The 27,071-nt window shown below is 43.5% G+C and overlaps 1 protein-coding gene across 8 annotated transcripts in view; it reads left to right on the top strand.

Annotated features, from left to right (window-relative positions):
• The first annotated feature begins 3,113 nt into the window (after window positions 1–3,113).
• The window catches only part of fynb (FYN proto-oncogene, Src family tyrosine kinase b), a 73,396-nt gene continuing 49,438 nt past the window's right edge, over window positions 3,114–27,071 (top strand). For 3 of the 8 annotated variants that reach the window (XM_035617464.2, XM_035617462.2, XM_035617471.2), the window contains exons 1-2: window positions 3,114–3,271; window positions 17,895–17,963. The gene's annotated coding sequence lies outside the window, so the exon portion shown is untranslated. Of the gene's footprint in view, window positions 3,272–3,366; window positions 3,790–17,894; window positions 17,964–27,071 lie in introns of those variants that run through there. The other 5 variants (XM_035617470.2, XM_035617468.2, XM_035617465.2 and 2 more) reach the window with 5 other exon arrangements.

Here is a 27,071-nt window from a genome sequence, read left to right on the forward strand (position 1 = left end):
ACAACACGTGCACGAGACCTGCAAAAATATGTAATGTTGGATGTTGTGTACAACACAAGCTCCCAAAAATGTCTGTTTTTTAGTACTTGTACTTTGTAGATTTGACGTGCTCTATCTCCAGTCTGACATTGCTCATCCCACTCACCACTTTTGATTGACTTTAGGATTACATTTTCTCAAACCACTCCCAGATCCACTCAATGTAGACATGTTGATAATACTACGTCTTTGCTACGTCGGCACTTTAGTGAAACAAGACGTGTAATGGAAACATCCATACTGATAGTGAGGCAACACCGCTTATTTATTTATTTGCTGTCTGTCTACTTCACTAATCATAAGCATGATCATCCAGCAAATTTAAATATGCTAACATTAATGCCAAAAGAAAGAGGTTAGGTCACGTAAAGTAAATTTGCAAGGATCAGGTGAGTTCATTGATTTCTGTAGCAGTGGAAGTGAATGAAGCCTTTAAAGTTGTTTGAAATGGGGCATCAACTTTTGTCAAGTTCTAAAATGGCAAGAAAGGGGGCATTAAAAACGGAAGTTGTTTGAAAAACTAGTTGGTCACAGGTTGAAGTTCTCGCAACATAATGACCCAAAACATTCGCACAGTCTCTTAGACTCAAACCAGATCAAGTTGTTTGGTTTGAATTAGACAGGAAGGGTGAAAGCGAAGCAAACTTGAAGATCGATGATTTCCATAGCAGAAATAATGCGACAAGTCTGTCTGTCTTTTAGATAAGAATTATATTTTGTTACATTACATTTTGTTAAACGAAAAGATCTGAAATCTATAATTTGTTCTACACTTTAGTATCTACATGTATTCTGAAGTTAGACAATGTATGATGTCATGTTTAAACATTTTTACCAGTATTGTAGTTTTAAATGTATATACTTACATTTTACCGAGCCAATAACTATGACTAAAGTTGTTGATATGCTGTGTCTTTATTGATGTTATTTGTACAATAAAGTTGTGGAAACAGAATTTACGTTCTTCCATCAGGTTATAAAAGCACAGGTTCCTGAGTTGTAAAATACGGGTATAACTCATAACATTACATTGTTTGATTTCTTAAATATGTGTTACTTATTACAGCCCTCATTTCAGCAATACTCAGCAATACTGTTTGACCTGTCAAACTGTTGTAACTATAATGCCAATACTTTTTGTCAAACAAACTTGTTAACTTGACAAACACAATGACTTCTTTTGGTCTTGTCAAATAGATGTTACTAATAGCATCACTAATTGCTGCATAGAATCGCATGACGTGCTGGAGGACAGGCAGCCGTTATGTTAGTTCCACCTGTGAGTCAGGAAGTCCTGCAGTAAAAGAACTGATATGAAAAACTAAATCAATGAAGAATCAAAAAGAAAAACTGGTTTGTAAAGCACAAGATTGACAAGAAAGAAAAGAAAAGGAGGTATTGCTTCCCCAGTCAGCACATGCTGAATGACTGAATTGTGTTTTCCGTTGCTAAAACACTGGCAGTTTGGGCACAGTTTAACATTCAAATCTTCTTGTGAAATGTACTCATAAAACTGGGTTTATATCACCACCTGTACTGGATAAAGTACATGAATAACTCTGTTCCGCTCCTGTCCTATTACCTGGAGTCTAGATGCAGTGTGATGATGTTGCTGAATCTTGGTGTTTCAGCGATTGGTGACACGTTGAGGTTTGAGTAATGGTCAGTGTGTGTGTCTCTGTGTTACCAGATAGAGCAGCTGTAGTTTATGAGCTGTGGGAACCTGGACGAGGGGCAGAGTGGCTGTCAACACCGACCGACCGACCTGCAGACATCAGACACCAACTGGAACTTCAATGGGACTAGGCAGCATTCAAAGAGCATCATGGGAGATCACAACACGGAACATAGGAACAAGCCTGTGCTACTTTACAGTATATCCATAGAGAACTGAAACAATGAGATATTATTTTGAGGATTTCCTTTTTTTTGTCGAGGTATTTCATATGGCTGCTTATTGCTGGACTGCGTCGCATCAGCGTGCGGTTTTAAGTATTGCCAGAAGATGGCGCTCCACTGTCAAGTGAAAAAACGAAAACTTCAACGCAGCTGACAGCAGAAGTCACAGACAGCAGCCTAGCACATCAACTACATGTAGACCTTTTCAGAAATGTGAAACAGCACTACACAGGATAATATCTTATTAGCTTCTTTTGAACTACATTTCTATTCTATCCTCATATTTTTTTTAAAATCGCTTTTGCTATCAAGCTTCTAAAGATAATAAAAGACTAGGACCTTTCAGTTTTGCTGTGACACCAGCATGAAATCCTTCTGATCTGTGTCATAAGTTTCCCAGACATCTTAATCAAAGAAATATGTATACAATCCCTCCCCTTCCCCTTCTCTGCCCTCTGATTGGACGGCCGTCCTGTCAGTCAGTGTGCCAGGCCCATTTGGTGCATTTAATGGCTCCTAAGAAAACTCTGTAATATACACGGTCAATACATGTATTTTTTCCCAGATCAAAATGAAATCAAAATCGTGATCATCAAGGTAACAGACACTTTTTCAAGGCAAATATTTTTTAACAATAACCAAAACATTACTATATAACACGACTTCTCCGAGTCAAGATGTTTAAATGGCACAGCAAAAGTACTGGTTGCAGTTCGAAGAAACTCAAATTGATTGCAACGAATTGTGTCCTCTGTCCATCCATCTCGACAGCCAAACCGTGGTCCACACCAGTGCACCAAACGTCTTGAGTTTCATCATTAGATGAGGAACATAGTTTACAAAGAACAATAACGAAAAGAGAATCCAGGGTTATTTTTATTACACAAAAACATTTGGAGTAACACTTGTTCAAGGTTAAATTATTCCTTTTGTCATCAAATGTATACAAGTTTTATTAATTGCTCTACATATTAAGGGGAGAATTCTGAAAAGAATTCTGAGAAAATAATTAGTACATTTACTACCCAGATATGTTTTTCTTTTCTTAAAAAATAAAACAAACAAAAGAGCACAGTCCCCCTGCAACACTTTGCATGTGCTGCGATCACGGATGGCTTTGACGCGGGGCCTGACGCTCGTGGGGATATTTCCCACGGTCCGTGAAGGCGGCGGCAGTTTCATTGTGGCCCTGCGGAGCGAACGCCATCACTCGCAGCGGCTACTACAGGGAGGCAGCGCGGCGACCCCGGGGCCCCCGAGCAGCGCAGTCCGCACCACTGCCGACCTCAGTTCATCGGAACGGCGATGCGGATTACGAGTCGCGCTTGAACTGGTAAGAGATTCAGTTTGGCTCATAATTCAACTCGCTTCCATCTCTTCAACAGAATGAATTTCCGTGAAACCCCCCCCCCCCCCGGTGTTATCATTATTGACGTGTCTCGGACGTAAACGTGCTCAGCCACTTCGCTTGCGACATCTCCTCTGAGCGGACTGGCCGTCTGGTGAGGCGTCGGCTGCTCAGTGAAACACACAGGCAGAGGAGACCGGCAGGGTTTCCTCCGGCCATTGGCAGAAATCAGAGGAGTCATTACTGGATGCTCACATCATCTTGACGCATTGGTTGTGGATCCTCTCTGCCCCCATCATCATCATCATCACCATCAGCACCATCACCAGCAGCAGCAGCAGCATCAGCAGCATCTCCTACCGATGCTTGTTGGTGGAGTCAGCTGAAGGACACTCGCATCACATGATCGAGGTGAAGATCCGGGGATGCCTTTAGGGCTGTGCACGCAGAAGCAGGAGGAGCAGCACCAGGCTGCATTCCTCCACACAAGGTGTGTTACGCAGGTGAAGTGCGCCGACAACACTTGGATTCAGTCGAGCCCAAGCTCTTGTGTCTCTCCTGGGCGTTTTGCTTTTGACTTCTCGGGGACAGTGTGGCGTTTACTCTGATCAACACATCGGAGATATGCGTGTTGTCAGTTCCACACGACAGTCATGCCTCTTTCTTATTGCAAGCCCTCTTCCTCTTCGTCTTCCTCACCATTTGGATGAAATGCCCTCGTCACCTCTGTCTCCTTCTCAATCATAGATGGCTACCCCTGGTATGATTCCGTAAGCCCGTGAAACCTGGCCAGGTGTGGACTGCAGCCATTTGTGCCGCACGCTATGTGAGCGTGTGGAACAAATGAGCCTAATTGATTCACTGTCATTAGGTGCCCAACACATTCTGTCTCACATGAGCATTTTCCCCATTCGTGTAGTGGTTCTTCATGAAGCAGCCTCTGTTTTACAACATGTGACTAACAGGGCAAGACTTTGATAATGAATTCATGGTTAGATGGCCCTCAAGGGAAAACTGCAGAAACTACAGTGGGATGTCACGTTGTAATCTCCCTTCTCCCTATGCTCTCCAAGTACTGTTTTATTACTGTTTTCACAAATCCACCTTTAATGTGTTTTGTCCTTCAGCTTCCCTCACAGCTTGCCGACTTCACATTGTATAGAATTTTTGTACGATGAAGAGACAAAGCTGCTTGTCTTTCTGACCACGTGATGTGTTGGCCTGCTGAGGTTTAACTGCGCTCAGGTGCTGCAGGTGCAGTGTGTGGAAGCACAGTGTACTTTTAGGCTCTGCTGCAGGGATCATCTCTGCTGAGATGCAGATGTCTTGGAAACTCAACTCAGGAACCAGTGTGCCTTTTGAAATGCTATTTTTTGGAGATGCTCTGTACACTAACTGTACTGTACACACAAAGTAAATGCAGATCATGCTTTTTGGGTCTGAGGGCCGGAGTTTTCCCCAAATTTAGCAATGTTTTTATTAATCCTGTCAAATTTGAAAACTACAGACATATAAAAACAAAGATTTCTTACTTCCATTTTTGTGTTACATATATTGTTTTTTCAGTGGAGTTCTGTATCGCAGATGTCCCCAATTGACCCCCAAAAAATATCCGTGCTCAGGTTGAGTTGTGAGTAAAGAGCTGCTCATTTTTTCCTTGTTGCCGGTGCTGTACAATAGGAAGAGGCATGCATGGTATCATGCAGGAAAATCCGTTGTGTGAATCACACTGGCCCATTTAGACATACAGTTTTAAACAGCGTCATCCTTTGACACTGTGGTGAAACGCTGCCAACGAGCCCGTGTTCCTAATCACAATTCACCCTGTCACTGACTGACAGTAGGACACTTTGGGCCGGCAGGGGAGCCCCGAGCAGGCAGGCCATCACAGAGGACAGCAGAGCACAGGAAACATTATGCGTTAGAAGAAGTGCGTACATGTCATGTCTGATAAACAGTTGTTTTTGTAATTCAAATCGTCCCAAATTGAGCAAATTTAGTCTGCCATCTGTTTTTTTGGACTTGTGGTTTTTGTTTTCATTCCTGGATATGGCCAGAATAATCTGCAAGGTATCTTGCAGGTATAATCCATGATACATATAAACAGGTAGGCCCCATTAGCCCCATATGCAGCGTGCAATACCATGGGCTTCAGGTTTGTAAACTTGTTAGCTCAAATCCAGAACAATATATATATATAATATTTTGTCGCTTTGGACTCTATCTTTAAGAAAAGGCCATGGGGTGAGGAAATATAACCAGGAACCACCTTGCAGCTCTCATCATCTTAGGTAATATTGAGTTTTGATGGAGCCTTATTTCCAGACAAAATCGCACAAACCTGTTGACATTGTACCTCCGAGGCCCCAACATGGTGGTCTGCTTCGAAACTGCCCTTATGACTCGGTTATGTCCAGCCTGTTTTCACTGACCCATTTACTTTACCTGTTGCACATTTTGTTTAAAAAACAGTATCTTGAAGAACTGAAATTATAGGAATATAAGAGAAAAACTGAAAATTAGGAAAATAATAAAAATGCCTTGTGATTTGTTTTCCCATCTTCTGACTCCTCAGTGACTTAGTAGTTCACTCGGGTACAGTACGCCCTGGACATTGGAACAAATGATGAGTTTTCGGTGCAAATGCCGGAAATAAAAAGTACAAAATTAAGTTTTGGATGTGGGAGAAGTTTGGAGAGGTCATGGAGAAGGACTTTAGGTCGGCACCAAGATGCTTCTGGAAAACCATTCAACATCTCAGGAGGGAAAATGGGGAACCATCAAAGCTGTGTACAGTGAGGATGGGACACTGTTGACCTCAACTGAGGAGGTAATCGGGCGGTGGAATGAGCATTTTAAGGAACTCCTGAATCCGACTTACACACACTCTGGTAGAGGCAGAGCTGGAGGCTGATGGAGGATCATGGTCAATTTCCCTGGTGGAGGTCACTGTGGTAGTCACACCACGTCACAGTGGCAAAGCCCCGGGGGCTGACGAGACCCGCCCAGAAATACCATGGTGGTTCCCCTGTTCAAAAAGGGGGACCAGAGAGTGTGTGTCAATTACAGGGGTATCAAACTTCTCAGCCTCCCGGGTAAAGTCTACTCCAAGGTGCTGGAAAGGAGGGTTCGGCCAATAGTCGAACCTCAGATTGAAGAGGAACAATGTGGATTCCGTCCTGGACGTGGAACAACGGACCAGCTCTTTACCCTTGCAAGGATCCTGGAGGGGGCCTGGGAGTATGCCCATCCAGTCTACATGTGTTTTGTGGATTTGGAAAAGGCATATGACCAGGTCCCCTGGGAGATACTGTGGGAGGTGCTGCGGGAGTATGGGGTGAGGGGGTCACTTCTTGGGGCCATCCAATCCCTGTATACTCAAAGCAAGAGCTGTGTCCGGGTTCTCGGCAGTAAGTCGGATTCGTTCCCGGTGGGGGTTGGTCTCCGCCAGGGCCGCGCTTTGTCACCAACCCTGTTTGTGATATTCATGTACAGGATATCGAGGCGTAGTCGTGGTGGGGTGGGGTTGCAGCTCGGTGGGCTGGGGATCTCATCACTGCTTTTTGCAGATTATGTGGTCCTGATGGCACCATTGGTCTGTGACCTTCAGCACTCACTGGATCAGTTCGCAGCCGAGTGTGGAGCGGTTGGGATGAGAATCAGCACCTCAAAATCTGAGGCCATGGTTCTCAGCAGGAAACCGGTGGATTGTCTACTCCAGGTAGGGAATGAGCCCTTACCTCAAGTGAAGGAGTTTAAGTACCTCTGGGTCTTGTTTGCGAGGGGACAATGGAGCGTGAGATTGGCTGGAGAATTGGAGCAGTGGGGGCGGTATTGCACTCGCTTTGTCCGTGGTTGTGACAAAAAGGGAGCTGAGCCGGAAGGCAAAGCTCTCGATCTACCGGTCAATCTTCGTTCCTACCCTCACCTATGGTCATGAAGGATGGGTCTTGACCGAAAAAACGAGATCGCGGGTACAAGCGGCCGAAATGGGTTTCCTTAGAAAGGTGGCTGGTGTCTCCCTTAGAGATAGGGTGAGGGAGGTGTTCCAGGCACGTCCAGCTGGGAAGAGACCTCGGGGTAGACCCAGGACTAGGTGGAAATATTATATCTCCAAACTGGCCTGGGAACGCCTCGGGATCCCCCAGTCAGAGCTGGTTAATGTGGCCCGGGAAAGGGAAGTTTGGGGCCCCCCTACTGAAGCTGCTGCCACCGCGACCCGACCCCGGATAAGCGGTTGAAGATGAGATGAGAAGAGATGAGATGAAAATAAAGTTTTTTAGTCAAACTGAACAATAGAGAGAAAGTGTTACTGATGGACATCTCTCACTGCACAGGACATAATGTTTTCCTTTGCATAGTATGGTGCAGATCTGGATGCAGATGCAGATTACAAACTGTTATGTGTGATCACAGTTGGAAGATTGTTCTGTCTTAGGTCCAGGTATTTGTTCTCAGAGTGATCTCTTACCTTTTAGACTTGTCTTGGCATTGACCCACTTTGGACCCAGTGTGGCTCAACCTGGACAGCACCCCCCCCCACTGCTTTAATGTACACTTAAGATGTACTGTTTCACTGTATGGTGATGTCATTGTCACACTCCGAGAGAGGCATATGCTTACATCAGGTTGTAATGTCACGTTGTGCAGTGTGCACTCTGTGGCTGGAGCCGTTTGGAGCAGATTTGGACTTGTCTCGTAGCCAGAGTGCCACAGAGCTCGAGTCATCTATGACGCCAAACTTCATGTCACCTCTAATATCTGTTACCAAACAAATACACACTGTCCCAACTGTGCACATGGTATTCATGGGAGCATCTTACCATTGATAGATAGATGGATAGAGTACTTGTACAGCGTATACTGCATTCTTCGACTTCCCTTACTTACTAAACCAACATTATACAACCCTCGAATTATACACGTGGAACATACTCAGTGCTGCTAGTGTGACGTGAGATGTAGTATATGACATGTACGTCGCAAATTATTAATATAATTGTGTTTTTTAAGTTGCCGACTTGAGACTTGCTTTGACTTTTCTCTCTCTTTCTTCTACTTTTTCTTCTCCTTCTTCTTCTATGTATTTATTGTTCTATAACAAAACAACTTTAAACATGCATACCACCGCCTACAGTGTAGAATCATGGCATTAATGCCAAACCAAAAAGATCTCAGAAGTCCCGCTGAATGTGGAATAATCCAGACAATCATGGGAATAATAACTAAGGCACTCTGTCATCAGGTTAGAATTCTTTGCGCAGATACAAAGATGATACACTTTGTTCTGGTTATCTGCCTGTGTTAATTCTGCGATCTTGTACCTGCCTCACTAAAGAGCATTGTACAGCTCGTCGTCCTCCGTTGAGATATGTCAGCTAGAATCATTGTACTGGTATGATTGTATGCATCAGAAGGTCAAGTTTAGCTACATATTTATATATATATTATTCATCACGATATGGTCTAAAAATACTGAAATATTATTAATAGGCCATATCGCCTGGTCCTTCTCAGAATATTTATGTTGTTTACTGGTCAGTTCATTGCCAGTCTCTGTGTGGAAAAGATCCTCCTGTGATTTTGCCTTATTACCATGAAAATGTTATCTTTAACTTTATTATAAATATTTACCTCAATAACAAAAGTCAAAGAATACGGCTCATGCGGAGTCGAGTCAGCCTCTCCTCTGCGCGCAGCATCACACCAGAACCTCAGAGGTCAGACAGACGCCACGACAATGCAGTCCTTTGTGTCAGGCTTCCAGTGGAGAGGGATGAAATGTGTCTCTCTTCTCTCCCTCTCTGCGTCTCCTTCTTTCCCCCTTCAGTTGGTGGCTGAGTTGTGACGTACTCACAGGCTCAAACAAAGTTATTGTTGCAGATGAATAAATGTTGAAACACAGATGAATGCAGGCTATGAAGAGCTGGTGGGGAGGTTCACAGACATGTGAGAGCAGAGCTACAGATCATATGATGGCCTCCTAACACCAGCCGGCCCTCCAGCATTTCCCCAGTTTTCTTTTCACTCCGCTAATTAAAAACTCAGAGGTTTCTCGTCTTTTAGCATTTTACACAATCCATCAGCTTCATTAAAAAACTAGGAATGTGCGTGAGCCTGGCATATGCCGCTGGGTCATTGTTAAAGGGATATCATTGGAGGAAATGATGCGTGGAAGCGATACACTTTCATGAAAGCTTGTCAGAACTTGGCCCATGGAGATGTCCGTCTTAGGGGTGTTTCTTCAAAGGAATTCAATTAGCAGGAGTTGTTTGTCTCACTTCACGGAGCTGGAGTAACACAGATCCTGTCATGCCTCTCACAATACGCACAGTCCCTTATCAGCCCCCCACTCCCACCTGCCACGGCTCGTCTTTGCTTTTCTTGTGTGTTTGCTCGAAATGTGCAAAGTCAGTCGCTGGTGGTCGAGTGCGGCTTCATTTCCTCTGTAAAGAATCACATTTGCTCATTTACATCTGGAGCACAGGCGGGGCATGAGAGCACCAGCAAGTGTAGCTTCCTCTCATATCCTGCTCAACATTTTCCATTTTTAATCTCCCCCCTCTTAATCTCTTCAATTCCATTTAGCTCTCAAGTCCATTTAGCCCTTATTCAGGAGTTCAGTAGTGCATTGGAGCACCTCAGACCATATTTAAAACCTCACCACTGAATAAATCGAGTAGAAATCTTTTAATTCTGCCAGCCACCACCCATCTCGAAAGTTTCTGATGCTGCAGGAGCCGTGGAGAGGCAGTGGCCGGCTTTTATAACAACCTTCAGCCATGTGTGTGTGTCTGAGCAGCTCGCCAGCGAGCCAGGGCATCATGTGGTGGATGTGGTGGTTAGAGAAGCAGATGGAAGAGTAGAGAGAACTAACTGACTCAGAGTTTTTTTGTATCATATGCTATATTTGTCCACCTGAAATTATTGAGTGTGTTTTCATCAAACAGTGCTGCTAACATTTAGAAATTCAGCTTTTCCCACCTTCCACACAACCAGTGCTTTGCATTTTATTTACACCTGGGATTAAAATGAGTCTTGTATCCATAACTGATTTTCACCTGAGTTCATGTCTTCACTTCCATCTCTCATCTGTGCAGGTCCATGAAATCAACAATCACCACAAAAGTATAACAGATGATGGTAGCCATCAGTTAACCTGTATTCTTGTGTTTTCTGGCTTTTTGATTGGACTTGTCTTCACTCCACCTTAGGTGTCTTGAAAAACATGATGATGAGAGGTCCGCTTCCTGTGCTTACTGGCTAATGGCTGCTACCGCCCTGGTTTGGAACATGGGAGTATTATTTATGCCCATGTAGTTGTATTTGAATGACAACGCAATTGCATTGACACTCAAATGTTCGATGTGGTCACAATGCGTCCCTGACTCCTGGAGATGGTTTGGCCTCTTTGATGCAACTACTGAGATGTAGAAGAAATATGATTTCAAAAATGTTCATAATCTTAGCAATAGCTTTCTGATCTCTGTGTGGATCTGATGAGGATTAATGCTCAAAATGTAAGTAAAGTATGGGGCTATCTGGCATGAGGCCGGTGGATGTGTTGGTGATTCGCCTGTTGTCTGTGGAGATTCTCATTCGTCCAGGTCATAGTTATCCACGAGGGTGTAGAATCAGGAGGACATTTCTTGACTAGCCTGTATCTTTAAAAGCACAGTGAACATTGGAGCAGCTTGAGGCTCTCTGCCTGCCGACACAGTCATGTGGGGGCGCTGATCGCCTTGCTGAGGCAACGTGCGAGGCGGACAACATCTCACTGTGCTGTATTATTTATTAATAGTATGTTTGCCATGGTGGCAGGCAGGCTGATGACAAGTGTTTTTTTTATTTTTGGGAGAAAACAAAAGGGCTCTCTGCACATATGTTAATGACCTTGAGCGTTTTCATACATTATTAACTTGCTTGAAATTTCCCGCTGTGTCTAATGTCATGTGCGAGTGACAAAGGCTGTATTCTGTCTGGAACAAAGCCTGTCTCTGCGCACATGGACCACGACTGTATCTGCATTGCAAAGCAGCTGTTATGCTTCACAGTTTCCATGAATTTCAGCATGGACATGCGGCGTTTCTGCTCCTCTCCGAGCTCAGTGGAAGAGTGGCTGTTTGTATGGAGAACTCAAGGCTCTGAGCCCTCATCTCATCTCAGAAAGTAACCGTGCATCCTCACCAAGAGTTTCCACTTTCCACTGCAGTACACAGCCTCCTGAACTCTGCGACCCCTGCCTCCGTCTCTGTGACGCTCTGCTCTCTGTTTAACTGTGCAGCGTCATTTCTCTGCATTGCTGATGCAGCTGCGAGATGCTGACAAAAGAGGTGATTGCTCATCCTGGCTGTGGCAACATGTTGGCACACCAGACCTGGGCTTTCACCAGCCGCCAAGGGATGAGCCCATGTTGGCAGAGTCGTCAGGATGCTCTTTCACGTGTTCAATAACCCCAAAGCCAGATACGTTATTCCCACTGTGGCTATTTTGTATATACTGCTGTACTGATATGTTAGAGTCTGCTTAAAAACTGATTGTTAACTTGAAAAACTGACTATGGTCTTTGATTGGCTGTTTGGTTTGATCGCTGACATGCATGATCTCTTGTTTCTCACTCGAATCGCAGGCCTCTCTGTTAATTTGATTGTAGATATCCATAATAGCATTTATCCTAATCAAAACTAAATTACAATATCTAGAATGTTTTTGAAATCATTCAATTCTTGCTGGTCAAAAAGAACTGATATCCACAACCTCTTTCTTCCTATAGGACGAATGACGTCACTTTTACCATTGATGTGAATTCAATTACAGATATAAGCAATTACATTTTTCACATCCACAACCCACATTTCAAATTACTTTTTTATTATTTTCAAATTGGATATCCAAATAATAATTTTGAAATAATAATTCCAGAATAATCCCCAAAAATGAATTGTTACTAGTTAAAATGTCATTATCGATACACACAATTGTCATTGTGAAAAATGGGATCTGACCTCTCTTTGCGTGTTGAAAGCGACCAATCAAAAAAGCTGAGACGTCAGTCCCTGTCCCCGCCTCCAAAGTCTCAAAAGTCAACTTGATGAGCGAGCGAGTCTTGAGCGAGTCTTGAGCAACGTTTGAGTGCGTAAGTGCGGAACGAGCATTGCTCTCCGCCCCATCACAGAAAGGCTGAAACGCTCTTTGGATGGTTTCCCACTCGCAGATATCATGTTTGTATTATGTTTTTTATTGTGCACGGGATTTGAGACGTGGTACTCTGGACCTGTATCCGCAGAATTTTAGGCGTTGCACTGCTGCCACATGATTGACTGATTAGATAATCATGGCTGTTCGAGTAGACTGAGGGACGCGAGTGGCTCCTGTGGGAATAGCATCAGTTGATAATTCAGTTTCCTCTTGAACACAGAAGCTTTTTCATGGGCACATGTCTTTTCTTCCTCCATAATGCTTTGATCACCTGGCACCTGGTTGTTGTACAGTTGATGTTGCTCCACTTGTTTCTAGAGCCTCTGCGGCTTCACCCTGGTGGCAAGTAGTCAAGGTTCATCATCAGATTTGTTATCATTGTAAAGCTTTTACAAAGTCAGCTAACAGCCCTTGTCTTTTGGGGAAATTTTTCCATTTTGGGGAGAACCCAAAATATACTTCCATACGCTGCATCTCAGATTCTTCGGCGTTGCGGACCTCGCCAGTTGTCTTCCCGTTTCTATTTAGTAGCGTAATTTCCAGACAGGCCAATAATACAGTGCATTAGGTTAAGCTGAGCGCCCTCTGCTGGACCACCAATCTACATCAGACGCTCTGATGTCCTTATAGATTTCAGATTGGTCATTGCATTTGTAATATTAGATTTTTCTATTTCCCACTTGAAATGAATGTGATAGCCATGGCAGAAGCAGACAGCCAGTGCAGATAAAGCACTGCAGGGCTAATGTGCTGTGAGGATAATTGTCTATTCTAATCTGTGTGTGTCAGTCAGCCTGTCAGTCCCGCTAACAGTCCTGACTGTCACTCAAATCACATTGATCAGGGCTCATGGGAACAGGTTGAATCAATGTCATATTGTTTGTTTACCATGAACTCCACCACAATGGTTCAGAACATGTTATCGTTACAGAACTACCCCACAGTCGGTTAGGATGCTCTAAATCCACGTAGAGGCTGTAGCCTGCAGCTGTAAGCTTTGTAAATGCAGCTATTATTGAAATGGCAATGTGCCCTACTTACCCTTTAGAGACTAGACTTGAAATGAACCAAAAGTGGGTGGCTGACAGAGCTTTCTTTTAACCTGGACAAGGCACAGCGCGTCTTTGCATACAGGGAAAGCAGTTGCCCACATCCACCAGAGACTTGGGTTCATTTCCGAGCAGGGGCATCTCCGGCCTGGCCCCTAGCCGCCCCCTAAAATATCAGTGGCTGTGTCCATGGGAAGAAACTGACAGAGGCTGTCCCTGTCACTGAGGCTGTGACTTGAGCAGACCATTCAGTGAGGTTCCTCTCCTCATCAAGACAAAAAAGGGAAGGAAGAAAGTGAATGAGAGGAGGAGAGAGCGTTCACACTCTTACTCACGTTCTCTTTTTTCTTTATTTTGGAATAAATCTGAGAGGCATATTGAGCCTGGACATTTACACAAAAAGCTGAATAACTATTATGTTTATTAAGTGGGAAAATCTTGTATTTTTCAGCCTTTATTGCTGTCATTGCTTTTATCAGTTTATCAACTTTAAAGGATGACACCACTGGAAATCTCTTTTTTTGTAGTGCATGAACAAATGATTATTTTCATTTTTGAATGCTCAAATGATTTAAAAAAAAAAATAATAATAATAATTACTAACTTTAATTTTCAGTTGATCAATTAGGGGCAGTAAGCGATTTTGGAGAAATCTCTCTCTTTGTGGTTGTTATGATTTTACTGCTCTGGCAGGGCCACGAACCTGTGACCTTTGGTGTGTTAGACTGATGCGCTAACCACTAGGCCAAAAGCCCAGCTGCACCAATCTGTGCCAGGTCTGAGACGAAAACCCAGATTTTTTTTGAGCACACACACACAGAACCGACAGCTAACGGACCGTGAGGAAATATTTGTTGATTTTTAGTAATTGCTGTTCTACTTTTGACTACCAAATGTGGCTCCGTAGGGCTTTTCCTCTTTGTGGAGCCTTGATTCACAGCATTTTTGGTTGTTTCAAAACTCCATCCAGCGCCACAAAGAAGCAGTTTTATTGGTTAACTGGTTTTAGTTTGATCATTAACAGCAGAGAAGTGGATTATTAATTTTGGTGGACTATTCCATTCAAGATCATTATGTTTTATGAGTTCATTCATGGCTATAAATAGGGAACTCTGCCGATTCAAGATCAGTGTGCTTGGCTTTTGACGCTGGAATTGTGTAGTTTTACAGTCATGGCGGTGACCATTACCAGGAAGGGAAATGTTATGAAAAGATGTTACTTGTTACATTATGGGAATTCTAGTGTTTGTAAAAGTTGTCCAATAATACTGGATGTGGATTTTTGAGTCTACGATGTTTTAATTTTGCCCCTTTTTTTCCTCACAAGTCTTCCAACTTTATAGAAGTTGGAGTGCTGAGTTGCTTGATGGCTCTGAAACTTCCAACAGTATGTTGATACACACCGTAGCTACATCGCAGCTCTGACACATAGCTGGCATGTTTGGGTCACAAAGGAAACAAGATTAGTTATACAGCTTCTTAAATGTGAATATGTTCTGGTTTTTACAGAAATTGTACGCTTGGTATGTTTGACTTTTGGTACTGCTGTTCTGACAAAGAAAAACAACAACTCTAACTTGTCTCAGACTTTTTCATAATTTAACAGTTTTAGACTGAATGATTGATTTAAAAATGGAGAAAATAGTTGGCTGATACATTGATAATAACGACAATCAAAATGGTTGCATTCCTGAAAAAGCACTGTGTACTGTGTCACTGCCAGAACATGCTCCTCCAGCCCATCAGACGGGGGATGGCAGCGACAGTGGCTCGGATGGATACATACAATACAGTACGTGGTGTGCATGCCTTCCTGCCCACAGGTTTGGTACCCTCTCTATGGATCCTGCTGTGTGTCTGGCCCGTTCACCGGCCCACTCCTCTGTGCCAGGAGCTGAGCGGCAGCAGAATGACTGAAGCCGTTGTGCCTCAGTTGGTCATGTGACAGCACCGTGTGGCTGAATGACTTCCCCCGCAGCCCCACTGCCATTATGTTTTATTGGAAGGGGCTGCTGATGAAAAGACAGTCAGCTCTCCCTAAGGGGCTGGGCGGGGCGGGGGGCCTCACGCTCACGGCAAAGCCTGCCGGGAGCCCGTCACCATGACTGTCTGGGCCGCCGGGGAGAGTGCGGAAACGACAAGCGGGGCAGCCGAATGGCAATTTTCTGCTGGTGAAGAAGACTTAAATCACATGTTAGTGTATTTTGGGACGGCCTCGCAATTCTTATGTGCAGAGGTTGAAAATAGACACAAACCATCAGCTGAAATAGCTGTTTGGATTCTTGCTGAACATTTGAGTACCATTGGCACTTTATGCACATCCCACTATAGTAAAGGGAGTTCGTCAAGGTACTTGCTGACCTCCTGATTTAAAATTCTTAAGAGGAGAGAGCAAAGCTCTGTGATGTCATTCATAGTCCCTGCGACACGCCACAGAATTAAGCGGAAAGGAAGTGTCAAACCAGACATTTTCTCATCCTGTTGCCCTCATTATCCTTCTCATTTCCTCTGCCTCTTCTTCTTCTCAACTGTGTGTGTGTGTGTGTGTGTGTGTGTCGGGGGGGATACTAGCCTCTAATATCTGCAGTGGCTGTCTAATGACCATTCCAATTGACCATGATTGGCTACGTTGGATAAAATATCTCCTCACATACTTATATCAATTCATCAGGTTGTTCCCATCATGCCCTGCCTCGCATGTTTTCATCTCATGCAGATGAAACCAAGTCAAATGATTGTCTAATACAACCAAAGACGGGAAGGTTTCACGTAACAGACCCCCCACAGACACAAACCACCAGAAGCAGCAGATGCAGCCGCAGCCTTTTTCCACGTGGGCGGCTGCTGACACAGAGCAAACGGTCTCATCAGAGCGGAGGAAGCCTTGCCGTGCACTCGCAGTGTCATTACTGCTACGCTCCAGCAATCAGCGGAGCCGCGGAGACAGATTAAATTAGATTAGCAGGACTGAGCTTTAAAGTCAAATCAGCAGCTAATGAGTTCTAGCATATTTGGCAGCAGCGACAGCACGTCTTTTGTAAAGAAAGGGCAGTTAACCCCGGGCCCTCCTGCCACACAGCGACTTCACTGTGCAATTCTGCTGTCAGTCAAAGAGCTGGCAGCAATGTAAAGCATGTCCATGGCTGCTGGAGGTTTATCCAGCAAATGGTGTGGTCCTGTTGCACGTCAGAAATGCCCTTTCTGGTCAACTTTCTGCACCTTTGTTCCTTGCACTTTTTTGTTCACAGGTTTGCAAAGCACTTCTGTTCTACTGTAAAAGTTATGTAAAGGTTACAGTGGTTTTGGACCCTCAGGAGTAGAGCACGACCGATATTGATATTTGGGGGCAGATACCGATATTGAGGAGTATAAAAAAAGGCAATGATCCCTGAAATGTCTTTAATTGAGGCTCCATATTTAACAGTTTAACTCTATTGTAAATAATTATGAATGTAACAAAACCATGAATACAACCAAATACATAGAACCTGACTTAAGTAAATAAACTGTTTTTTTCATGTTAAATGTAAACATAAATGCACATCTGCATTGTTTATTTTGTATGATAACAGTTTTCATATCGGCAAACAAAAACCCTGATATGTCTGTGAAAGGCTCATCTTGGAATTTCATTCGTCGGGCTCTACTCAGAACTGACAAAGTGCAGGAGGAGTCAAACATATTACTGAATACATCAGTAACTAAAAGGGTTGGATGGCTGTGTGGGGTTTTGTATTTTAGAAAAGTGATTTGGTTTTATATTTCTCTTCTCTTCTTTTTTTTTACAACTACCTGATAGGTTTGTTTTGCTGTTTTAAAGGCACACTGTCAGATGGCATTGGGGATTCTTTTTTTACATGCCTACACACCTAAATGTCCTACATTTAACAGAATGCAGAAGTGAATGGATTCCTAAAAAAAAAAAAAAAATACTACAGAGCAGTGAAATTGGGACATCACACAGGCGTTTGATCAAAGATGGCTGCTCATGCGCACTTTGCACCGTCCTGTTATGGTAACAATGCTGACGTTTCTGTCACAGGTTTTTTTTTTTTAAATAAAATACTTTCTTACTGGATTGGATTCATTCCAGCTGGAAAAATCAGTGTTTATAACAAACTCGTCTTTATTGTTTATCATAGTTTAACTTATTGTCGCAATGATAATTGGTTAAAAAAAAAAGCTGTACTAACAGAAGTTAAGGCTGACAGTCCCTTGGCGTCATCCCAAAGCATTCTGGGGGAAAACTATTGCAGGACCTGTTTTTCTCAAAGAAGCGTGAATGACGGCATTTGGAACACTGGATATTTATGTTTTATTGAATGGGCTATGAATAATTGAGCATCTCTGTGTCCCTGCAGGCCCTCTGTTTTGGCGGCGCACAAAGCAATGTGGAGGAAATAAAGATCCTGATACGCTGAAAACCAGAGGTATGACTCTTGCACACTCCGCTGGACCCGTATACACACATTTGTTACGGCCCACAGACACGTTTGTAGGTGACATCAGGCGTGTTTACTCACATCACATCGCCATATGAGAATAACCTCATGCACTGTGCACGTTGGCAGCACATGGATGCACAGTAACGCTCATTCTGGAGAGTTTGCCTTGCCTTTAGATGCATGTGGGTCATAAGGATTGCAGAGCAAGCACATGCACATGCATTAAACCATGCACAGATGCCCTCCAGCTGGCCACTACCAGCTGAGATCATGTCCCAGAGGTCAATCTGCTGTCCCAAGTACATTCACATGCCTGTGGTGCATTAGCGTAGACTGTGTATTCTATACATTGTGCAGCATGTGTACAGTTTCCTTATAAAAGTAAACTATAGGAATTGCCACCTCATGTGTCTTTCATCACCGGAGCAGTGCTTTCATGCAGGAGGTGGGGTCAGCCAGTCCACAGCACAACCTCTCCTCAGCTCTGACTCAATCACTAAAATATCTGATTTGTTCCTGCCTTTCCACATGCAAAACATTTCCAGGCTAAAGATGCAGCAGATTAAAACATGTTTCAGATCATGTGTAAGCATGCTAGTACCCCACTAGGTTCGAGTGGAACACGATGCCACTGATGTCAGATTAGTCATGGACAGTTGCAGCAGCAGTGTGATCTTTGTGTCCTTAAGTCGGAGTGCAGTGATACAGTTCAGGAACACGGCAGCTCTTTACAGATCCACGGAAACTAAGTTAAAGTGAAATTAAAATGAAACAGAAGTGTTCTGTAACATCACTCCCTGAGTACATGAAGAAGGGCTGACACCAAGATAGTAGCATGGCGTCCTTTTCATTTTGTCTTTGACCTGAATTCACTTCTCAGATTTTTTTATTTTGTTGTTTGAGGACATCTCACATTTCCGGACTGTCACATCTGTCCTGACCGAGGGTGTAATGGTAGTCAAAATCTGTGGTTTTACATGGTCTAATAAAGGACAACTTGCTTAAGAATTTATGTTACTCACTTAAAAGGGTCCCAAGATAGATCTGAGGGGTCACTAAGTGCGTCCCCTTTGCTGCATCGTATACACATGCTTTTGCAGCCTGAGTCTTTACTTGGGCCAGAGTAATGATTCATTGATGAAAATGATGGGTGGAAATGGCGCAGCTGCTTCGACCCCTGCTTTATCCACGTTTAAAGTATGCGCATTTTTGTCACTTACTGGTATCGTAGAAATAATGCCACTGAATATTGGTTTTGAAACCTCTCAAGTCCTGGAGCTCTAACGCTTGGGTGAATTCCCGTTCGAGGCTCACTCTTGTTTCACCTTGGTTTCTGTCATTCTCTCTGTCTTTTGCTACCTTTCCTGCTTTTCTATCTTTCCCGTTTACTCCAATTGTTCCACCATCTGCCATTTACACTCTGGGGAAAGCTACTGTACCAGAAGACACTGGGGAAAACAAAAGCACAATTCTGCTCCTGCATTGGTTACGCAGTGGCAGACACACTTTCTTTGTGCCGTAAATCAGGATTTCGCACCTGGTAGCAGACAGAATGCATAGTAAAGCCGAAGCTTTTTAAGTTGAATATCCGTTGAATATCCAACTAAAAACTAACCACGGTCCATTTACCTGCGGTCTAAGCTGTGAACAGTCAGTGAAAAGAGTCATTTCTCCTCCCACCACCTACTCTTAGTCACAAAACAATAGGACATACGTTTTATAGATTGCAGATTAGTTGTATGAAACAATGAAGCCAATTTCAGTGTCTGTGCTCGATACACGGCAGCAGCAGCGTCTGTGGTGATCCTGAAGTGATAGTTCCGCAGATTTGTGCCTTTTTTTTACTCTGAAATTTGTGAGTTTTCTCATAAATTTATCACTTTAATCTCAGAGAATATCCAGTTTTTTTGGTCTCGCAAATTTACCACTTTAATGTCAGAAATTCAGTTTTTTTCTCAAAATATTACACCCTTCCCCTGGCTCCGTATTATTATTTTTTTCCTACCATAGCCCTAATACGCAGTCATAGGATCTACTCCAGTCCTCTGTGAGCTTATAAAGGCAGTGTGGCAAATAATGGCATGAAAGTGTAAGTTAATAAAATGATATATTTTGAAAAAGTTATCAACTGATAGCAATAATTTAAATATACAAAGGCAAATCTATGACCAAATGTAATTTATTCATGCTTAACTTGCACCCATTTTTCGTATTTCTCAATTCACACTCAGTCAGTGGTTTTAGGAATAACAAATAATAATAAAACAAAATTGTCTGGATCATAAATCTAAGTCCTTCATTCTCTCCTTTGAGATGAAACATGGGGATGGATTTAGTGATTTTCTTCTGCCTGTTCAGAGTTGGTAGAAAGTGAGCTGAAGTGGTGCAGTGTGGGTTTGGTCGGCTGCTGGTCTTGGTCGCCGCTGCTCCTCTTTAAACCCCGGGTGTTGACGTATGATGAGCCCGGGCGTTCGTAGTGTTGACGAAGTACTTGACTTTCTTGCTGCTCCATTTGGTATTTTATAGAGTAGCTTGGTGCAACGGTGTTCAACGGAAGTCGCGAAGTGCGCATGGTGAGATGGAAAAACAAGTTTGTAAACACTGATTTTTGGAAGTTATGAATCGATTCAGAATCTTAGAAGATGAGAATTGGAATTTTTTGCCCACTCCTAGTATACTGTGCTCAAATTCTTACATAGTCTTTTTTTCCTCCATTTGTCCCCCTTCTCCACACTGAAAACAAGAATAGGAACAGTAAACCTGTTTCAGCGAAACAGCTGGCAACCAGACCAAATTCATATTTCTAGTTTCCCGAGAAGTTTCTACGGAGTACAGCCCAAGTCAAGAACCTTCTGTTCTACACAGCTTCACTTATTCTGCGACCTGTGGTGTAGCCATAGAGATGAGCGTGTCCGGCCTGGTCGGAGGATGCTCAGTCTATAGCTTCCTCTCTCGGAGTGTGAGCGGAGCTTCTAACACACTGAACCCAGCCGGCTGATGAAGAAGACACATTGTGAGAAGCCCTGCAGAGGATCAATAAACAACTATAAATGGAGAGGGGGATTTTTTTTTGGGTGGGGGCGGGGGGCGGGGGGGTAGACTTCATCAATGTGGTTGGTGGAAAAGGGCTGAACAAGGGAGGTCTTCCAGGAAACCGGAGTCAGCTGAGGATGCGACATTCATAGCAAGTGTATTTCATTTTGCAGGCTCACTCATTGCAGCTCCTTCATTATGTGTGCTCCAGTTTCCTACAGTGCCTCTGCATGTTTCACAGTGGAGCCAGCAGAGCCCGCTTGTTGCAGAGCGGAATCGCAGGTTTCTGTGACTCAGTGCTTTATCGGAAGAGCCTCGCTGCATCCGAGGTGGCGGTGACTTGGAAGACATGTCACAGTACACAGTGGGTGTCAGAAGACGCTCTGCAGAGCTGCAACGGTAGCACATCAAAGACACTCTGACTGTGGGAACGTGGAGCAGATGTAGTATGTGTGTGTGTGTGTGTGTGCCTGTGTCCGCTTTAACTCTCCTGCTGGGTGGGCAGCATTGTAGGCTGGTGAGAAACGGCAAATGAGACACTGGTTCCAATTGTGTGTTCATGCTTCGCTCTCGCTGCCTGAGAGTTTCTGCCTCATGCTTATTATCCTCACATTATACAGACATTGATATACATTTTGCTAGAATCATTTGCAGCCATGAGACAAACACACACTTGTGTTCGCCTTTTGCCTCCAATGTTCTCCTCTTCCCTGCCGGGTGCGTACATGATAATGACTGTCCCAGTGTGGGCTGAGCAACTGTTCCAAAGTCTTCATTGCCATCAGACCGTGGCTCCATCGTGGTTACTGGTTTGCCTGATGGGAAGGAGACGCAGTCAGTAAGGAGAATTGGTGCCTTTAATCAGCGAAGCTTAGCTTTACTCTGTTATATTGACACATCTGGTGGCATTTTTCATCCATCCAGCCTAATGAAGTGATGTGTTCTGGATCTGTCTCCCACAAAGGCTCACGAACATGTCGTGTACTGTACAGTACGTAAGCTCTCTGTGCTTGTTACCAATCCTGTGGCGGAAATCACTCACTACTTGTTATACAGTATAGTCCACCTATGTACTGAGTTCATCATTCTGCACTGCTGTACGGCTAAGAGAACAGAAAATAGAAATTAGCTGAAAGGTTAAAGGGGCAGCAAGCGATTCTAAAGCAATATACGTTTTGTAAAAACAATCTGTGTATATTTCCTCACCGTCCGTTAGCCGTCGGTTCTGTGTGTGCACCGGAATTAAATCTGGGTTTTTGACTCAGCCCAGGCTCTGTAAATCAAAAACCAACAAAGAGAGACACAAGCTTTCTCCAGAATCGCTTGCTGACCAGTCAAGAGAATGCTTTTTGATAAATGGCAGGGTCTCACAGCCAAGCCTTGATTCAAAAGAAATGAAACAAAATATTTATTATTATTAATGTGAGAGAATGAACTCAGTATGTTCTTCTCAAAGAAATGCAAGTGAGATAAACTCACGTCGCAGCACCTTTCTCCCTCATGTGATTGAGAAAGTGGGAACGTCAGCAGATGAGACTACCCCCCTGAGACACATCAGCTCTGGGAAACATCAGAGAGGTCTCTTGTTATTTTTCGAATCGGCTTTAATTGCTGTAGGGTGCAGGGATGAGCCTTATACAGGTCCCAGTGTGTTGCACGGGGATCTGTTATTGTATTTGCCAGTGAAGCAGTTGGCATTTCTGTCTCCTACAAGAGATCGTGAGTGATCATAGAACAAAGTGCTTGAAGGTGGTGAATGAACTTCATTTGTATAGAGCTATTCCAGTCACTCAAAGTGCTTTACGCTACGAGTCACATCCACCCATTCACACACACTTTCATATTTATTCTACTCCCAGCCACACACTGATGACACTGCCATCACAGGAGATTTAGCGATCAGTGTTTCGCCAAAGGACATGGAGGAACTGGGGATTGAACAACCTGTCTTCTGGAGGGTGGACGACCCGCTCTACCCTTACCTCTTACCTTTTTGAGATAAAAATATAGACTCAAGCAGGAAATGGGCCTGTGAACCCAGGCTTACTTTTGTGTGTAATGGATGTGGTTGTCTGTTAGAGTGAGGGAGCCTGCGGTGCAGGTGGTACATTATTATAACCTCATACTGTTTTAGTGACTTGCCACGTTTGCCCTCTTTCAAAACATCTGCTGCAGCATACTAATGACTTGGATTGGATCTGTTTCCAATGATTTATGTCTTGGACATTGCTCTGCAGGTCCACATTTATTTGCAGAGGTTGAAGACGTGAGCGTACTTCATGTTGTCATGCGTCACAGGGCAGAAATGCATCTTCACAAAAATGAGACACTTTCGGGCCGGGTGAGCGCCCTGCCCATATGCATGCAGATTAAATGTCAAGGCCACCATATGGCCAAGGAGAAGATGATTTACATGGATTTTTACTGGCCAGTTTGAAAAGGTGGAGGCGGGAACAGCAGCAGCTGTAGCTCCTCATTGACAAGCATAAAAAATAACTGCCTGGCCCCCTGAGAGCTGTGACAGGTATATTGTCACCAAAGCTACGAGGAGCGCTGCATGTACCAGGCCTTCCAATGGCTTCACACTCAGTTGGGCTTATTATGGACGCGCCTGCACATAAGCTAACAATGGAGTCTTTCACTTGGGCTGTGGCAGCACTGAAAATCTTAACCCACCAGGCAAGATGGCCATCGATCCCTCAAAGAAAACCCCAGAAAACCCATCAGGTTTAGAGAATCATTGCACTGAGCGTTATTCGTCTAATTCATCCGGGTGGACTGCACTTTGATTGCTCAAAGCTCTCAGTGTTTCTGCTCACCGATGTCATTATGTGTTATTTGCTAATGTTCTGACTGAATGTTGTGAAGGTCCAGAGCAGTTAAATGGTGCCAACACCAACACTAAAAAGACTGTTTGATGTTGCACTGGCTTCCTCTGCTTGGGGCAGTCTGGACTGTCAATAACTGGTCACAGTTTCCATCAGCGCTCCACATGTTGGAGGTTTAGTGGCGACGTGGTTTTAATTATAATTGGGGGGGTTGGGGGGGGTGTGTGTGTGGGGGGGGGGGGGGGGGGGGGGGGGGGCTGTGGCCATATGCCAGCCTTGGGTCCCCAGGGGCTAAGCCAGGGGCTTAATGAGCAGCCCCACATGAATCAGTGGTACTTTAACCTCTGTGTTTAGACTGCTGGGAGAGGCCCACTGCTCAGCTGATTTACTGCCACCGATGGGTGGAGGAGGAGCAGAGGAGGGTCTGTAAGCAGACGTGGTGCCTCTTCCTAATAAGTTTCATGTTGCGCTTTAACACAAAACTGACAGTATCATTATTGTTTTCCTCCTCTAGCAGAGAGCAGTCGGGAAAAAAATATATTTCACTATTATATAATACTAAAGTATTTTATCATTTGCTCTTGGAATCCATTGGCACTAGTACTAATACAGTACCAATTTCTGTTACTGATAACACTTTTTGATAGCTTACTCATATTAGACATAAAAGAAAGCAACAAATGAAATATACATACATCATTTTAAGTTTACACAAGCAGCCATACAAGAACATTGTCCAAATAAATTTTTTTTAATCCTGATCTGTGTAAAGAATAAGAGTTTTTTGGCACTGTACAGGTTTTGATGCTTTAACACACACCAGAGGTAGCAGTAAGTGGGTATTAGTACCCAGTGATAACAAATGACAGATATGAGCAAAACACCCTGAACAGTCAAATCACTATATACACAATCTGAAAATGTCATAAAACAATCAGATTTTCAGAAAACAGGGTCCAAAACAAAGACAATCAAAATGTACGAGCCTCTGTTCTGTGAAATCTGTCTCACTTCTATGAATTTTAAAATAAATCTTTTTTTTAAAAAAAAGTCATGCTCAAGGCTTCAGGACTTGGAGTACATGAACATGTTCCAAGATGAAAAATATAGAATAAAGTATTCTAGGGTCCTGATATGATATGATATGATATGATAACATCTTATTTGAAACAGTGGTGCTCAGCACCAGCAATGACAGAAGATGCAGCTGAATGTTTTCTACACCGACTTGTTAATGATCAAATGCATCGGAGCTTGTGAACCTGTGTTGCAGCCAAATAATATTTCACTTTTACAAACGCTATTTTCCACTGCCTCATGCTGCAGTATAAGTTTAAATATTACGATCACCTCTGTAATAAAGTAGTTCTTCTTAGTTTTAACACCAAAGACAGTCTTCTCAGTCCGTTCACACACATCACTGCCTGTCTTCGTCAGCAGGTCGTCTGCCTCGCTGTGAGCTCTTTTTTCAACGACCAATGTTGGTTCAGCGCAGTGACACTGTCGTCATCGCGTCATTGTCAACCTTTTTTTTCGTTTTTAAAGGACACTGTCTTACTGTAATTCTTTTCATTTGCACACATGCTCCCGAATACATTTTGCTGTGTACACACATTACGTTACAAATACTCACTTGTGTGGTTTATTTACTACAAGGCAATGTCACATCCGCACTGAAGTTTTTTATTTTCTCTCAAAGCTTGTGTGGAGACCTAGTTTTGAGACGGAATCACTTCCACGGTCACATAACGACCTTCTTCTGTCCAAGGAGGCATCTGCTGCCATGTTGACCTCAGATATCTGTGCACTCCATCTCAACTGGCACGTTTGTCCAGACTGTAATTGCACTGGATGAAAATATGGGTAACTTGCATATCCTGAATTCCTTTGGAGAGTTGTTTGTTTGCACGTCCTCAACAATAAGAGCCATGTGATTCAAAGCTCACAAACAGTGGTGACATCATTACTGATTACTGATCAGAACAAACTACAACTACAATGGCAAAATGCCATCCACTGCTGCTATCTCTGCTACCCTCCTCACGCTGTTTTGGTGAGTGGCATTCAGTTTTGGAGATATACTTTTTAAACGTCCATGTACACATAGTTAGTATATGAACATACTTTATGTGTAACATATAGTCCTCCGTTGTACTGTAGACAGTACAGAGACAATTTGAAGATAACATCTTCAGTGAATGACATCTTAACCTGCCACAGATTTTAAAATAAGTCATCAGCATAGCAAAAAAACCCACCACAACACATTCATGTTGCACAGAAATGCACGACAACACAGGAAGAAGGATGTGGGCCAAGGTCTGTAACGCCAAGTGTGTCGATTATCAGTTTGAAACTTCAGCTTCACATTTCCTGTCATACCTTATGTCAGAAAGTCACGCATTCAGTAGATCAGTGTTTCCCTAAGAATCTTTTCTAGGCCTGGTGATACGGACCAAAAAAACCTACTTCAGTCAGGACCACTCTAGTCAAAATCAATTAATTCTAATAATCGCAATAAGTTAAGAGTTAGTCTGTTATTGGCTGGTGAAAGCTACCGTGCTTCAGTTGGACGAACGTCAACGTTTGGGCTAACTTTACTTCAACTCCCCAACCACACCCCCTCATACTTCTCTCTCACCGGCCTCCCTCACTTCTCTCACTTCTGTCCTTCTCCCTTATTCTCCATCGGCACTTTTGCTTGGCTCTGCTTTTGGAAAACGACATTAGTGTATTTGGTTGTCCGTCCCCTCTTTTTTTTGGCAGTTGACTAATCTGCCTCTTGTACACTCCTGCTCCACATGAATTCCTAAAAGCACCACACAGAGGCTCACAAACGCAAATGATTATTGATTTTAGAATGAACAGATATTTTGGCATAAAAAAATGTTAATCAATGATGTTAACTGGGCCTGTGTAGGGGAAACACTATATTTATATGTTTAGTGCAGTAGACTGACTTTCTCATCTGACAGGCTCCCTTCATGCCATTACTGCTACATTGCCGCCATAGCCCTCTTCAAACATTATCTGTTGATTGATCATAGTGGAGCCCACCCGCCGCGTTGTGCTGTGGCCTCAATAAAAACCAAGGAAACACAACGGGGGTGAATTGCATCAGGCCTGCCTCCCTCATGTAAAATGACTGGGGTCTAAGAAGTGAAGCATGTTAACTTTAGAGCTCAGGTGCACTAAATGCTTCGATCACCCAGGGTGCATTCATTTTTAAAGC

This window comes from Scophthalmus maximus, chromosome 18 (genome assembly GCF_022379125.1).
Source record: "Scophthalmus maximus strain ysfricsl-2021 chromosome 18, ASM2237912v1, whole genome shotgun sequence".
Classification (NCBI taxonomy): domain Eukaryota; kingdom Metazoa; phylum Chordata; class Actinopteri; order Pleuronectiformes; family Scophthalmidae; genus Scophthalmus; species Scophthalmus maximus.